Below are 16,023 nucleotides of genomic sequence, written 5' to 3' on the forward strand. Positions count from 1 at the left end.
CAGATTTGGAGCCAGTTGATCTGTGTCAGGGGGAGCTGGGGGTTGGGGAGTATATGGATGAAGGGGGGGCGATGGGTTGGGGATTAGTCAGATCGAGTGGAAGTCAGGTCGGGTGGAAGAGGGGAGTTGGGGTAGTCGGGGAGTTGGGGGTAATCGGGGAGTTAGGGTGGTCGGGGAGTTGGGGGTGGTCGGGGAGTTGGGGGTAATCGGGGAGTTGGGGTGGTCGGGGAGTTGAAGGGGAAGTCAAGGGTGTCAGTTGTATAGTTATGCAAGAGTTAGGTATTTGTCTGACATTTTCTGGATAAATTATCCAGGTAAATGAGTCAGAGCCCTCTGAAGTCTCCAACTCTACATCAGAGTTGGAGACATTTTTAGAGGGTACTGGAGAGCAGGGAAATTGTCTTTCTGAAGTTCCCAGGCTTGATGAAGTTCGATATAATCTTGAGGAACAGTGCCTCATTTTCAAAGAAGCACCTTACAGCCTCAACATGGAGTTTGTTGATTTCAGACAGTAATCTCTGAACTCTCTTTGTTGGGGTCCATTGTTGTTGGTTACGATTCTGCTATTTCCAAACGACACATCCTCTTGACCTATCTCTTGTTTGTTTCCTTGTCCCAATCACGCCCTCTTTTGCCTTGCACCACGTACTCTTTTGAACACTTAATCTTCCACTCCATCAGACCATTTAACTCTCCTCCCACACCCCCTCTTCCATGCCTCTGTACTTGTTTAAAACCTGTTGCATCCCAGATGTTTGCCAGTTCTGATGAAAGGTCAAAGACCTGAAGTGTTAACCCGTGATTCTCTCACCACAGATGTTGCCAGGCCTGCCGAGTATTTTCACTATTCTCTCACTTTATTGCAGACACTGGCAACTGTGCCGAAAGAGTATAAATTGCTAAACTATGACCTACTGGATGAATCCACCCACCAGCACATAAGCAGCAACAGTGGCTTCATCAACAGATTAGAACATCTGGAGTCTGATGTCTGGAGTCTGAAGAGACTTGACTCACATCAACCAGCTGCTGCTTGGCACAGTCGAAGTAAGGACAATGCAAGGAGAATAGTGCATCAAAAAGAAATATGCGTGGAACGAGTATACACAAATTTCCTGTACTTCCAGTCTGTCATCAGAATGATTTATTTAGAGGGAGTTATGTTCTTGCTTGGAGAATGAATTATTATTAAATTATGAACAAGAAGCTAAAGAAATTATGAATGTTGTAATTCTGAAATATAACAATAGAAATCTTACTTTATTCAGATATCTTAATTTCAGGATATCTTGAAATGCTTTGCAGCTATTGAAGTACTTCTGAAGTACTCGCTCACCACAAACCTCAAGTCTCAGAGTATAGGAGTGACCCTATGGCCCATCGAGTCTGCACCGACAAAACTGCACTAAATCTGCACTAATCCCACTTGCCTTGAATGTTATGAAATTTCAATTGGTCATCCTACGACCCTCCCAGGCAGTGCATTCCAGACTCCCACCACCTTCTGGGTGAAACAATTTTTTCTCAAATCCCCTCTAAACCTTCTGCCCTCACTGTAAAATTATGTCCCCTTAATATTGACCCTTCAACTAAGGGGAACAGCTGCTTCCTATCCATATCCCTCGTAATCTTACACACCTCAATCATAGGAATTAGGAGAGGGAGCAGGCAATTCAGTCCTTCGAGCCTGCTTGGCCATTTAATTTGATCATGGCTGATCTTATCCTGGTCTCAACTCCACTTTCCTGCCTGCTCCCCATAGCCCTTTATCCTGCCTTTCATCAGAAATATATCGATTGCTTTCTTGAATCCGCTGATTGATTCCGTCTCCACTGCACTCCGGGGCAGTTAGTTCCACAGATACACAACCCTCCGAGAGAAATAGTTTCTCCTCATCTCAGTTTTGAACCTACTTCCTCTCACTCTATATCTATGACCTCTTGTTCTAGACTGTCCCACAATGGGGAACATCTGTTCAATGTCCACCTTATCAATCCCCCATAGCATTTTATATACCTTGATCAGATTCCCCCTCATTCTTCTGAACTCCAGTGAGTACAAGCCCAACCTATCCAACTACTCCTCGTGCGACAGCCCTTTCATCCCTGGAATCAATCTGGTGAACCTTCTTTGAATTGCCTCCAGTGCCACCACACCCTTCCTCAAGTAAGGAGACCAAAACTGGATGCAGTACTCCAGGTGTGGTCCAACCAACGCCTTCTACAATTTTAACAACACTCCTTTTAAAATCTAGTCCTTTTACAATGAATACCAAGATTCCATTTGCCTTTCTTATTAAATGCTTCATTTAATGCTTCCCACTTTCTGTGATTCATGCAGATCACTCAGCACTGATGCACTTCAAATCTGCTTTCCATTTAAATAATAATTTGCCCTTTTATTATTCCAGCCAAAATGGATAACCTCGTACTTATCCACATTCAACTCCATCTACGTGATTCTGGCCTTTACGGTGGCACAGTGGTTAGCACTGCTGCCTCACAGTGCCAGGGACCCAGGTTCGATTCCTGGCTTGGTCACTGTCTGTGCGGAGTGTGTGCATTGTCCCCGTGTCTGCATGGGTTTCCTCCGGGTGCTCCAGTTTCCTCCCACATTCCAAAAGACGTGTTGGTTAGGTACATTGGCTATGCTAGATTCTCCCTCCCCGAACAGGCGCCAGAGTGTGGCAACTAGGGGATTTTCACAGTAACTTTATTGCAGTGTGAATGTAACTACTTGTAACTAATAAATAAACCCATTCACCTCACCTATCAATATACTCTTTACTCATTTCCCCACTTATTTTCGTACCATCCACAGAAATTGCTCTGCTATGCTCTGTCCCTGCTTGCAGATCACTTATATAGATCATAAATAGTTGAGGTCCGAGAATTGAACCTTGCAGTTCCCACATGGTTCAGGTCATCAAAGTTGGTGTGGTGGAACATGTGGTGAACAGTGACCACAATTCCGGGTGAGATCCTTAATGAGTACTTGGCATCGATTGATGGTGTCTTGGAGGGGTGTGTAAACACTTTAGAACAAGTCATCATTTCGTGGGAGGAAGTGTTAGGTGAATTAAAAAGCATTAAGGTAGACAAATCCCCAGGGCCAGATGGCATCTATCCCAGATTACTGAGGGAGACAAGAGATGAAATTGTTGGGCATCCAACAGAAATCTTTGTTTCTTTGTTGAGCCACTGGTGAGGTGCCAGAGGATTGGAGGATAGCCAATGTTGTCCCGTTATTTAAGAGGGGTAGCAAGGATAATCTGGGGAATTGTAGACCAGTGAGCTAGACATCAGTGATAGTGAAATTGTTGGAGAAGATTCTTAGGAATAGGATCTATACACATTTGGAACTGAATGGTTCTTGTTAGCGACAGACAGCATGGTTTTGATTGTGGGAAGTCATGTCTCACTAATTTAATTGAGTTTTTTGAGGAGGTGACAAACATGATTGACAAGCGAAGGGCTGTGGATGTTGTCTACATGGACTTTAGGGAAGCATTTGACAAGCTCCCTCATGGTGCAAAAGATTAAATCTCACAGGATCAGGGGTGAACTAGCTAGATGGATTCAGAACTGGCTTGGCCATAGAAGATATAGGGAGGTGGTGGAAGGGTGTTTTTCTGAATGGAAGTCTGTAACTAGTGGTGTTCTGGAGGGATCAGTGCTGGGACCTCTGCTGTTTGTAATATAAACGACTTGGAAGAAAACGTAGCTGGTCTGATTGGCAAGTTTGTGGATGATAGTAACATTGGCAGAGTTGCGGATAGTGATGAAGATTGGCAGAGAATACAGCAGGATATAGATAAAGTAGAAAATTGGGCGGAGAAATGGCAGATGGAATTTAATCCGGACAAATGCGAGGTAATGCATTTTGGTAGATCCAATTCAGGTGGGTGCTATAAAATAAATGGCAGAACAATCAGGAACACAGGCACACAGAGAGATCTGGGAGTACAAGTCCACAGATCCTTACATGTGGCAGCACAAGTGGAAAAGGTGGTGAAGAAAGCATATGGCACGCTTGCCTTCATTGGCTGGGGCATCGAGTATAAAAGTTGACAAATTATGGTTAGGCCACATTTGGAATACTGTGTCCAATTCTGGTCACCACACTACCAGGCTACGTGGAGGCTTTGGAGAGAGTGCAGAAAAGGTTCATCAGGATGTTGTCTAGTATGGAGGGTATTAGCTATGAGGAGAGATTGAATAAACTGGGATTCTTCTTCCTGGAAAGACGGAGGCTGAGGAGTGACCTGGCTGAAGTTTATAAAATTATGAGAGGTATAGATAGGATGAACAGTTGGAAGCTTTTTCCCAGGGCAGAAATGACAATTACAAGGGGGCACAAGTTCAAGATAAGGGCGGAAAGGTTCAGTGGAGGTGTGCGATGGAATTTATTTTACACAGAGGGCGCATGGGAGCCTGGAATGTACTGCTGAGCAATATGGTTGAACCAGTTACATTAGCCACATTTAAGACTCATCTTGACAGGCATATGAACAAATGGGGAACAGAGGGATATAAGCGGTTGGTTTAGATAGGTAAACGTGATCGGCGCAGGCTTGGAGGGCTGAAGGGCCTGTTCCTGTGCTATACTGTCCTTTGTCTGTTCACCCCACTAGTTACAGTTTGCCATCCAGAGAAGGACCCATTTTTCTCGATCCTCTGCTTTCTGTCAGTCAGCCAATCCTCTATTCAAGCCAAAACTCTAACCCCAAAATCCTGGGATCTAACCTTCTGGATCAATCATGTCCCCCTCAGCCTTCTCTGCTCTGAAGGAAACAATTCAGGCCGATCCAGTCTCTCCTTATAGCTTAAACGCTTCAGCCTTGGCAACATCCTGGTGAACCTCCTCTGCACCCTCTCCAGTGCAATCACATCCTTCCGATAGTGAGGCAACCAGAACTGCACACAGTGCTCCAGCTGTGCCCTAATTGAAGTTTTGTACAGCTCCAAGATAACCTCCCTGCTCTTATAATCTATGATGTGGAGATGCCGGCGTTGGACTGGGGTAAACACACTAAGAAGTTTAACAACACCAGGTTAAAGTCCAACAGGTTTATTTGGTAGCAAAAGCCACACAAGCTTTCGGAGCTCCAAGCCCCTTCTTCAGGTGAGTGGGAATTCTGTTCACAAACAGGGCATTTAAAGACACAAACTCAATTTACATGAATAATGGTTGGAATGCGAATACTTACAACTAATCAAGTCTTTAAGAAACAAAACAACGTGAGTGGAGAGAGCATCAAGACAGGCTAAAAAGATGTGTATTGTCTCCAGACAAGACAGCCAGTGAAACTCTGCAGGTCCAGGCAACTGTGGGGGTTACAAATAGTGTGACATGAACCCAATATCCCGGTTGAGGCCGTCCTCGTGTGTGCGGAACTTGACTATCAGTTTCTGCTCAGCAACTCTGCGCCGTCGTGTGTCGCGAAGGCCGCCTTGGAGAACGCTTACCCGAATATCAGAGGCTGAATGCCCGTGACCGCTGAAGTGCTCCACAACAGGAAGAGAACAGTCTTGCCTGGTGATTGTTGAGCGGTGTTCATTCATCCGTTGTCGCAGCGTCTGCATAGTTTCCCCAATGTACCATGCCTCGGGACATCCTTTCCTGCAGCGTATCAGGTAGACAACGTTGGCCGAGTTGCAAGAGTATGTACCGTGTACCTGGTGGATGGTGTTCTCACGTGAGATGATGGCATCTGTGTCGATGATCCGGCACGTCTTGCAGAGGTTGATGTGGCAGGGTTGTGTGGTGTCGTGGTCACTGTTCTCCTGAAGGCTGGGTAGTTTGCTGCGACGAAGGGTACTCTGTGGGACACAGTGGACAGAGTACCCTTCGTCGTCCAGTACTTCCCCGGAGTGGAGAAGCTACGGCATTTCCTCCGGAGCCTTCAACATATCATTGATGAAGACGAACATCTTGCCAAGGCCATCCCCACACCCCCACCTCTTGCCTTCAAACAACCGCACAACCTCAAACAGACCATTGTCCGCAGCAAACTACCCAGCCTTCAGGAGAACAGTGACCACGACACCACACAACCCTGCCACAGCAACCTCTGCAAGACGTGCCGGATCATCGACACAGATGCCATCATCTCACGTGAGAACACCATCCACCAGGTACACGGTACATACTCGTGCAACTCGGCCAACGTTGTCTAACTGATACGCTGCAGGAAAGGATGTCCCGAGGCATGGTACATTGGGGAAACTATGCAGACGCTGCGACAACGGATGAATGAACACCGCTCGACAATCACCAGGCAAGACTGTTCTCTTCCTGTTGGGGTGCACTTCAGCGGTCACGGGCATTCGGCCTCTGATATTCGGGTAAGCGTTCTCCAAGGCGGCCTTCGCGACACACGACGGCGCAGAGTCGCTGAGCAGAAACTGATAGCCAAGTTCCGCACACACGAGGACGGCCTCAACCAGGATATTGGGTTCATGTCACACTATTTGTAACCCCCACAGTTGCCTGGACCTGCAGAGTTTCACTGGCTGTCTTGTCTGGAGACAATACACATCTTTTTAGCCTGTCTTGATGCTCTCTCCACTCATGTTGTTTTGTTTCTTAAAGACTTGATTAGTTGTAAGTATTCGCATTCCAACCATTATTCATGTAAATTGAGTCTGTGTCTTTAAATGCCCTGTTTGTGAACAGAATTCCCACTCACCTGAAGAAGGGGCTTGGAGCTCCGAAAGCTTGTGTGGCTTTTGCTACCAAATAAACCTGTTGGACTTTAACCTGGTGTTGTTAAACTTCTTACTTATAATCTATGCCATGACTGATGAAGTGTCCTGTACTCCTTATTAACTTCCCTGTTAACTTGTCCTGCTGCCTTCAGGGATCTCTGGACAAGCAACCTCAGATCCCTCTGTTCTAGTGTGGAGTTTACCAGAAATCCCAAGATATTCTGTAAGTATCCTGAGAAGAGGATAATCAGGGAAGGAGTAGGGGACATTAGGGACCAAAGGGGAAATCTATGCGTGGAGCTGGAGGAAATTCCGAGAGTGTTAAATGAATTCTTCACATTATTTCAAAAAAGGTGGTAGAAATAAACCAGGGAATTACAGACTGGTAAGTCTCATATCAGTGTTTGGAAAACTATTGGAGAAAATTCTGAAGGAGAAAATTAATCTCCATCTGGTGAGGTAAGGTTTGATCAGATACAGTCAGCATGACTTGTCAGTGGGAGGTCATGCTGCACAAAGTTTTCTCCTGTGCACAACAACTTCCCAGAAACAGCAGTGTGATTGTGACCAAATCCTTCGTTTAGGTATTGGTTGGCCAGGTCACCAGACAAATAGTGGCCATGGAATCTTCAATGTCCTCCTTAGATGGCAGAGTCTCTCTCAGTGCAACGTCTCCCCATATATGATCATAAAACCCAGATTCAACAATGGTCACTTAAGAGGTTCTGGCATGTGTGAAGATGCCAGTTGGTGAGCAAATCTGAGCAATAACATGAAACTCAGCCACTCAGCAGGTCACACAGTATCTGTGGAGAGAGAAGAAAAATTAATGTCTCAGTTTGATGACTTTTCATGACCTAGATGAGCAGTTTATGAGCAGGCAAAGAATGAGGGAGAACAGTGTGTAGCTAGTGTGAATCAAAGGAAGGAAGGGGGTCTGTGGTTGTGTGAAAGGCAGGAACCATTCAGTGCATCACGATGATTGTGTAAGGAGAGAAGTTTAAGTTTATAAAGAAAATGTGGATTCAGAGGTGCTGTAAATGATTACGGCAGAATAACAGCTGAAGGAAGGTCTGGCAAAGGGGAGAAGATTGCAGGGATCAGGAGTGTCAGGAAGACAGAGAGGTAGACCCCAGAGGTGCGAAGAACACTAATGACCGTGTACCAAGTGGAGATTCCCACCTTAATCACCAGTCCAAATCTCATCCATGGTCTTGGTGTTGCCATCCTTCTTTATGACATCAACACAATATGACACAGAAACATAACACATGGAATTATAGCAGGAATGGACCAGCAGTGTTTACAGAGGATAGGTGCTGAGAATGTGTGACATGTTGCATCAGTAAAGACCTGGTCTGCAGTATTTTGTGTGTGAATGAGACTTGAAGAGGTTTGAGGTGAAGGATCGCATGTGGAAAAGGCATTAAAAAAACAAGCTTTGAAGTGATGAATAGTATTATTGGTCTATATTATTAGTCTATGGATTACAGGGGGGTAATTTTAAACCCCCCCCCCCCCAAAAAAAGTCAATTTGGGTTGGATGGGGGGAAAATCTGAACTCAATTCAACATAACCCAATCCACCTTGAACCAAATCCACTGCCAGTTTCAACAAAAGGCAAAATGAGGGACAGGCACAAATCCACTCTCATATTGTCCAGGTTTCCGAAGTCTCAGGAATCACGATCAGTGAAAACAGTTGAGAAGGGAAAGATTCATCAGCTAAGTGCTTTTACAGCACTGCTTGTGGACTGAGAGGAGCAGTGGTGCTTCCTCCAGCCCCACCAAACAAAGATTGTGGATATTCTTATACACTTCCAGAATCTCCCTGCAACCAACTCCCCCAAATCCTCCACTGGATCTCCAACAACTCCCATCACTGAATATAACCCCACCGCCCCCTCATCCCCTGAAACACTGCCCCAGATCACTGGGGCTGTGTGTCTTTCAACTCATGTAATTCTTTATATTGAGAGAAGAGATTTCATTTGAAGCAATTTTTTAATGAGTAGGTAAATTATAACAGCAGTGCATAGTAATAGGTAGTAGTATAACAGCAATGGACAATGCACAGTCAGTTCTGGAGTTAGTGCAAAATTTCTTTGCACTTCCGGAATAATGGGAATTATATTCAACATTTTTCCTGCCCCACCTTATCACTGGTCTTGATTGAGCAAGATGAAAAAGAGGAGGAATAGGAGGCGTCCAGAGACAGTGTTGAGACCAGATGCTGTGCCACTGGTTGAAGGTAAAATGCAGGCGTTTGACCCTCTGTTCATTTGATCTGTGATCACCAGAATTGAACCATTAATCTCTCTATGTTCATTTCACAGCACCAATCCATGACAGCTTCATTTCAGGGGAAGATCATCCACAAGACCTTCTTCAGTATTGGCTGATGGTACGTGCCCTAGTGTCAGCCATGAGAGCACCAGTGCAAAACCCATGCATGTCGCCAATGAACCCACTACTGACACCTTAAAGCAGTGTTTCAGCTCTGTGGACTTACTATGGTGGAGCCCTTAAACCTCTCTGAGATTACTGTGGTGATCTGCATTCCTCCAGAACATTGGAAGGCATGGCACAGGATCACGGGATGGAATTTCATGGCCCTGTCACGGTAGTGATGTTCAAAAGACTTAGCGGGACTGGAAAATCCCGCTTTTGGGAGGGCCATAAAATTCCACCTGAGAAATCAGAAAGCAGGCAGCTGACAGGGAGGAGATAGATACTGCAACGCTGACAAACACTGACATGTCTGGGACGACTGCAGTCTGCCAAGTGCCTGAGTTGCCCCATGAATTAACTTATTGTGCATGTGTAAGAAAGGAAGTGATTCAGAATGTGGTTTCAAGAAGGAGATAGATATATTACCAATACAAACAAGGCATAAGGGAATATGGGGAACAGGTGGGGAGATGGATTTGAGACTAGGGGGAGATCAGCCATGATTGAATGGCGGAGCAGGCCTGAAGGGCTGAATTTGCCTGATTCTGCTCCTAATTCCTATGTTTCCAAAACTAACAGCAACACCGTCTGCAGTATTTCCCTGCCAACATGAAGTACTGTTGGCAGGGAAGTACCCAACTTTTGGTGCTTTATTTTGCATTATCAGAAGTACATTCTCAGCAAAGAATATGCATCTAGGGATAACATTCATTGAATGAATTAAATGATGCAAATGAAGTTGATGCTGGGAATTGTATCAATTGTAGGATTTGCTTTTGAATCCTATTCAAACAAATGTTTAATGCAAAGGCCTTGAGCTCAAGGCTCTTTATGATTTGATATACTAGCAACATTTAATTTTAGCATTGGTAGCTTGCAATTCTTAAGGACAGAAGTTTTGTATTGATGAACATTCATGTGAGCTGGCTTTCCCTTTCATCATAAATACAGTTATTAAATATTTAAAAGTGACACTAATTAACTCAATTGTGGCTGTCAATTGTGTTAGTAATTGACTGCTCCATAAATGATCTATCACGTGGAATGATTTTTGAGCATGCTCACAAGGCAGTGTATGGCTGTGCACAGAGAAACCTAAACTGGAAAAGAAGCCAGCTTGAAGGACTAACCTCTTGGGTACCACATGGAATAGCAGAGAATTTACACTCCAGCTGATCTATGTTGGTGTTTACATTCCACACAGACATCCTCCCATGTTAATTAACTCTCTCCACCTTGTTCCCGGCATTTGTATGTGCCCTTTTCCCTCATGGATGGATCAAGCCTCCCTTTAAATGCATAGTGCTCTCTGCTCCAACCAGTCCATGTGGCAGCGAGGACTGCATTCACACCTGTCCTAGAGTAAAGAAATTCCTCCTCAGTTCTTTATTTCACCAGTGCTTGCTTGTATTGGAAAACATGAGAATGGTCTCTGAATATCGCTGCAAAATATCTGAACAAAGTTTACCTTCGATCATAACTTGTAGGCAGGTTTACCGTATATACTTATGTCAAAGTTGAGTTTCTCGGACTAAACATTTGGCCAGAAAGTAGGCAGTGGACCTTTAGAACATAGAACATAGAGAATCTACAGCACAAACAGGCCCTTCGGCCCACAAGTTGCGCCGGTCATGTCCATACCTACCTCGGCCTATATATAGGCTTACCTATAACCCTCAATCCTATTAAGTCCCATGTACTCATCCAGAAGTCTCTTAAAAGACCCTATCGAGTTTGCCTCCACCACCATTGACGGCAGCCGATTCCACCCACCCAACACCCTCTGTGTGAAAAATTTACCCCTGACATCTCCTCTGTACCTACTCCCCAGCACCTTAAACCCGTGTCCTCTCGTAGCAGCCATTTCAGCCCTGGGAAAAAGCCTCTGAGAATCCACCCGATCTATGCCTCTCAACATCTTGTACACCTCTATCAGGTCACCCCTCATCCTTCGTCTCCCCAAGGAGAAAAGACCGAGCTCCCTCAGCCTATCTTCATAAGGCATGCCACCCAATCCAGGCAACATCCCTGTAAATCTTCTCTGCACCCCTTCAATAATTTCTACATCCTTCCTGTAATGAGGCAACCAGAACCGAGCACAGTACTCCAAGTGGGGTCTGACGAGGGTCTTATAAAGCTGCATCATTATCGCCCGACTCCTAAACTCAGTCCCTCGATTGATGAAGGCCAGCACACTATGCGCCTTCTTAACCACCTCCTCGACCTGCGAGGCCGATTTAAGAGTCCTATGGACTCCCCTTCTGATCCTCTACACTGCTAAGAGTCTTACCCTTGATATTATACTCCTTCATCCCATTTGACCTGCCAAAATGTACCACGACACATTTATCCGGGTTGAAGTCCATCTGCCACTTCTCCGCCCAGTCTTGCATCCTATCTATGTCACGCTTCAGCTTCTGACATCCCTCCAAACTATCCACAACACCACCAACCTTCGTGTTGTCGGCAAACTTACCAACCCATCCCTCCACTTCCTCATCCAGGTCATTTATGAAAATGCCAAACAGCAAGGGTCCCAGAACAGATCCCTGGGGCACTCCACTGGGGACCGACCTCCATTCAGAAAAAGACCCATCTACAACCACTCTCTGCCTTCTGCAGGCAAGCCAGTTCTGGATCCACAAGGGAACACCCCCTTGGATCCTATGCCCTCTCACTTTCTCGAGAAGTCTTGCATGGGGGACCTTATCGAACGCCTTGCTGAAGTCCATATAAACCACATCTACCGCTTTTGCTTCGTCAACGTGTTTAGTCACATTTTCAAAGAACTCCACCAGGCTCGTAAGGCACGATTTGCCTTTGACAAAGCCGTGCTGACTACTTTTGCGCATACTAAACTTCTCTAAATGTTCATAAATCCTGTCCCTCAGGATCTTCTCCATCAACTTACTGAGGTTAGACTCACTGGTCGGTAATTTCCTGGGCTATCCCTATTACACGAGTAATATTTTCCAGGAGCTGTAATCTACACCCCTCCCCCTTTTCTATCGTCTCGTTATCACAGAGTTGCCTGGTCAGAGGCTGTTCCTACCAATCCTGCCCTCAAAAGTTGTGCAAAAGGTACCAAAAGGTATTTTATTCATTGACATTTTATTTATGAATCAATAAATATCAACTTGTAATAGAGGGAGGCATTAATTTGTGATACAAATTTATATAATCTTTGGTCAATTTTCTTCACGATCACTGTTTTCTCACCAACTTGGCTCACCGTTTGATTGGCTGGCATGTCAAAATTCATGGGAGTCTCAACCATGTTCCCAAAAAAAAAAGGGCTGCAGGGAAAAGCCTGGGAACTACAGGCTGGTGAGCCTCACATCTGTAGTGGGTAAGTTGTTGGAAGGTATTTTAAGAGAAGGATCTACAGGCATTTAAATACGCAAGGACTGATTAGGGATAGTCAGCATGGCTTTGTGAGTGGGAAATCATGTCTCACAAATTTGTTTGAGTTGTTTGAAGGGGGAACCAAGAAGGTAGATGAGGGCAGTGCAGTTGATGTCGTCTGCATAGACTTTAGCAAGGCCTTTGACAAACTATCGCATGGTAGGTTGTTGCATAAGGATAAATCTCACGGGATACAGGGTGAGGTAGCCAAATAGATACAAAATTGGGTTGATGACAAAAGACAGAGGGTGGTTGTAGAGCGTTGTTTTTCAAACTAGAGGCCTGTGACCAGTGGTGTTGCCTCAGGGATCGGTACTGGGTCCACTGTTATTTGTCATTTATATTAATTATTTGGATGAGAATGTAAGAGGCACAGTTAGTAGGTTTGCAGATGACACCAAGATTGGTGGCATAGTGGACAGTGAAGGTTATCTCAGATTGCTGCGGGATCTTGATCAATTGGGCCAGTGGGTTGACGAATGGCAGATGGAGTTTAATTTAAATAAATGCGAGGTGATATATTTTGGTAGATTGAACCAGGGCAGGACTTACTCAGTTAATGGTAGGACGTTGGGGAGAGTTACAGAACAAAGAGATCTTGGGGTACATATTCATAGCTCCTTGAAAGTGGAGTCACAGGTGGACAGAGTGGTGAAGAAGGCATTTGGCATGCTTGGTTTCATTGGTCGGAACATTGAACACTGAAGTCTTGTTGAAGTTGTACAAGACATTGGTAAGGCCACACTTGGAATACTGTGTACAGTTCTGGTTGCCCTATTATGGAAAGGATGTTATTAAACTAGAAAGAGTGCAGAAAAGATTTACTCGGATGCTACGGGGACTTGATGGTTTGAGTTATAAGGAGAGGCTGGATAGACTGGGACTTTTTTCTCTGGAGCATAGGAGGCTTGGGGTGATCTTATAGAGGTCTATAAAATAATAAGGGGCATAGATCAGCTAGATAGTCAGTGCCTTTTCCCAAAGGTAGGGAAGTCTACAGCTAGAAGGCATAGGTTTAAGGTGAGAGGGGAGAGATACAAGTGTCCAGGGGGCAATTTTTTCACACATGGGGTGGTGAGTTTCTGGAATAAGCTGCCAGAGATAGTGGTAGAGGTGCGTACAATTTTGTCTTTTAAAAAGCATTTAGACAGTTGCATGGGTAAGATGAATATAGAGGGATATGGACCAAACGTGGGCAATTGGGACTAGCTTATGGGTTAGAAAAAGGGGCGACATGGACAAATTGGGCCGAAGGGCCTGTTTCCATGCTGTAAACCTCTATGACTTCATACAGGCCAAGATTTATCCATTCTTTTGTTGATGTTTGATTATAAAGGAAATGCGATTCGCTGGTTCTCAGGTTCTGCTTGGAGATGCTGTGAAATTGTGATCTTTTGTTACAATACAAAATTGTTTCCCTTCATAAACCTGGTACACCATCAGGGCTGGCTTTGAAACCTACATTTTCTCTTATTTGTTTCTGGATGAAGATTTGGATAGATGGTTGAGAAACTGAGCCATTCTGGTGATTTTCAATGATATAATTTGCAACTTAATTTTCCAACTGTGACCACATGCTTGGCTTTCTTTTGTTTGCACATTTATTTTTCAGCATCTGCCTGAGCTGTGTTGAGAGCTTCCTCCAATCTCTTTTGATTTGCCCCAATATCTTGAATTATCTGCTCTGCAATTTCAAAAACTTTAAGCTTGAACCGGATTGTGTGTCTGCCATTCCATAGAATCTCTACAGTGCAGAAGGCCATCAAATCTTCACCGATTCTCCAAAAGAGCATCTGACCCCAGGCCCTCCCCTCTGGCCAATTCACCTAACCTACACATCTTGGGTCACTAAGGGGCAATTTAGCATAGCAAATCCACCTAACTGGCACATCTTTGCACAGTGGGCGCAAACTGGAGCAACCGGAGGAAACCCATGCAGACATGGGGAGAACATGAAAACTCCACACAGACAGTCAGCCAAGTGGAATTGAACCCGGGTCCCTGGCACTGTAAGGCAACAGTTCTATCCACTGTGTCACCACACCACACAATCCTTCTTGAGCCATTGCTACCATATTGGAAGGCAGGATTGATGGGAATGCAGCATTAACCAGTCAAGTGGTTGCCTTGACAGCATACACAGGCACAAAGGGAATCATAGAATCATACAATGCAGAAGAGGCCTTTCAGCCCATCGAGTCTGTACCAACACATGTGAAAAACATGACCTCCCACCTAGTCCCATTTACCAGCACTTGGCCTTGAATGCTATGAAGTGCCAAGTGCTCATTCAGGTACATTTTAAAGTATGAGAGGCAATCCGGCTTTACCACCATCCCAGGCAGCGCATTCCAGACTGTCACCCCCCACAACCTCCTGGCCTTCACTTTGTGTCGCCTCATGACTGACACTTCAACTAAAGGGAACAGCTGCTCCTTATCCACTCGGCCATGCCTCTTATAATCTTGTACACCTCGATTACCCCTCAGTCTTCTCTGCTCCAACAAAAGCAACCCAAGCCAATCCAACTTCCCTTCGTAACTTAAATTTTTCATCTTAGGCAGCATCCTGGTGAATCGCCTTTGCACCCTCTCCAGTTCAATCACATCCTTCTTATAATGTGGCGACAATGCACCCCTCCATGATGAGCACAATGCATTTGAGGCCCATTTTGAGCAAGAGTCAGCGGGAGGACGTTTTCCACCCCCGGAAGCCTTGGCCGAACCGGTATCCAAGGACAGCATCACAGACATCAAATTGGCCTTCTTGAAAGTTAACCCATGAAAAGCAAAAGGCCCCGATGGGGTACCCAGATAAGCACACAGATCCTGCGCAGACCAGCTGTCGGGGGTATTCATGGACATCTTTAACCTTTCCTTACACTGATCTGAGGTCCCTACCTGATTCAAGAACATGACTATCATCCCTGTACCAAAGAAAAGCCAGGCAGTTTGCCATAATGACTATCGCCCGGTGGCTTTGATATCCATCGTTATGAAGTGCTTCGAAATGTTAATCATGGCACGCATCAATCCGGTCTCCCAGACTGCCTGGATCCACAACAGTTCACCTATCGTCGCAACAGGTCCACAGCAGATGCCATCTCCCTGGCCCTACACTCAGCCATGGAACACCGGGACAACAAAGGCTTACATCAGACTCCTATTTATTGACTACAGCTCAGTCTTCAACACCATCAATCCCTACAAAACTCATCAAGCCTAGGGCTTGGCTGCTCTCTCTGTGAGTGGATCCTAGACTTCCTAACCCACAAACCACAATCAGTAAGGATCGGCAATGACACCTCCTCCACGATTATGCTCAACACCAGTGCCCAAAAGGCTGTGTCCTCAGTCCCTTACTGTACTCGTCATACACTTATAACTGTGTGGCAAAATCCCCTCCAACTCCATTTTCACGTTTGCCATCATAGTGAGTCAGATCTCAAACAATGATGA

Source organism: Mustelus asterias, chromosome 5, assembly GCF_964213995.1.
Source record: "Mustelus asterias chromosome 5, sMusAst1.hap1.1, whole genome shotgun sequence".
In the NCBI taxonomy this organism is placed as follows: domain Eukaryota; kingdom Metazoa; phylum Chordata; class Chondrichthyes; order Carcharhiniformes; family Triakidae; genus Mustelus; species Mustelus asterias.